We start from the raw sequence: 1,536 nt of genomic DNA, 5'->3' as shown, positions 1-1,536 counted from the left end.
TTGATATTTAGAGTAACTGCCGCCATCAAATAGCAATTTATAAAAAAAAAAAAAAAATTTTTTTTTTGTTGTAATCTTCCTGTAGTTGAGTTCTGATTATCAAGCCATCGAGGCAAGGTCAAACGGGTACTGTCTGCAAGTTTGGGTATTTTTGTGCGTCTCCCCTCACCTCATATCACCTGGATGCTTCACTCTCAGTTCTAGCCCTCCGTAGCTATGTCCTTGTCCATGGGCTCAGGTGTCCCAGGTCTCACCACACTTTGGACCAAGCAGCCCTTCATCTTCTGTCTCTCATCTCCAGGTCAACGGGAGTCAATGGACTGTGGTTGAACTCAGCCCATTTCTACATTATTGCCTTTACACCTCTTCCACTCAACAGTAGACCAATGTGGTCGCCAGCAAGCTTACATGCCTGCTCATGTGTTCCCTTTGGGTTTCAATCTTAGAGGGGAATTTGTCCTGAAGGAACTTGATTGCTTGCCTTGATGGCTTCATGGAGAACAGCTTGCTTATTCTTGTGGTAGCCAGTCAAGCTGACATTTTTGTTTTGGGTTTTTCCTGATGGTCCCGCTTTGAAGATGGATCATCTGTTAATCTAGCTGTTCCAGGCTGGTCTGCTTGTCCTTGCTAGTGGAAAAGTCCCACCTTAGAAGGTTCTGGATGGGATTCAGGATTCCACCTAAGGTCCTATACTCTGCAAAGGCTTTGCACGAGGCCTATTTCACTTTGCAAGTTCTAGAACCCATTTTAGGTATTCCAATCAGTTACAGGCTGAAGACGGGCTTACAAGTTTTCTGTAATCATGTTTCCCAACATTCCTTTCTAACCCACTCAGGTGTCTATTTTACAATAGTAGGCAAAGAAAACCGATATTCATAAGACAGTCAAGCATCTTTCCCCTCTTCAAACTATGCCTAGATCCCTGTATCACAGAGCCCTGTTGTACCAAGTTTGAACATGCATCACTATTTACCTCTGTCCCACTTAGACCATGCAAGCCTGTCTCAGTGTTCCCCTATCTGTTGTTCTTCCACCTCCTCCCCCTTCTTGTATTGCTCTCCCCAATATCCGAACTAAAACCCCAACCCCAACCCCACTGTTATGGTTACCTTATATTCCATTATCTTTTCCCTCCATTTAAGACAGTCTATTTTATCCTATAATCTACCTGACCTTCCTACCACCTGGATCTCTGTTCCTCGTGTTTATCTTCTTTCACGTTGTAATTGTTTTGATCATAGACTGACCTCCCAGATCCTCTGTTCTTTTAATTTTATTCTGTTCTTGACTCTTCCATTTGCTGAGTTCTGGGTGATACTGCCACGAACATCATTCTCTGGTTGTTATCTGTTCTCAGTCCACAGAACTTCCTTTAGGATGTTTTTCATAGCAGGGTTGGCTTTGGCAAAATCCCTTAGCTTCTGTTTATCTTGGAATGTTTTGATTACACGACCGTATTTGATTGACAGCCTTGCTGGGTAGAAGATTCGTGATCAGCAGTTTTTTCTTTCAGGGTTTTATATATCTCTCCCCATT

This window comes from Chrysochloris asiatica, unplaced genomic scaffold (assembly GCF_000296735.1).
Source record: "Chrysochloris asiatica unplaced genomic scaffold, ChrAsi1.0 scaffold00151, whole genome shotgun sequence".
Taxonomy (NCBI): Eukaryota; Metazoa; Chordata; class Mammalia; order Afrosoricida; family Chrysochloridae; genus Chrysochloris; species Chrysochloris asiatica.
Note: the sequence above shows the minus strand (reverse complement) of the source record.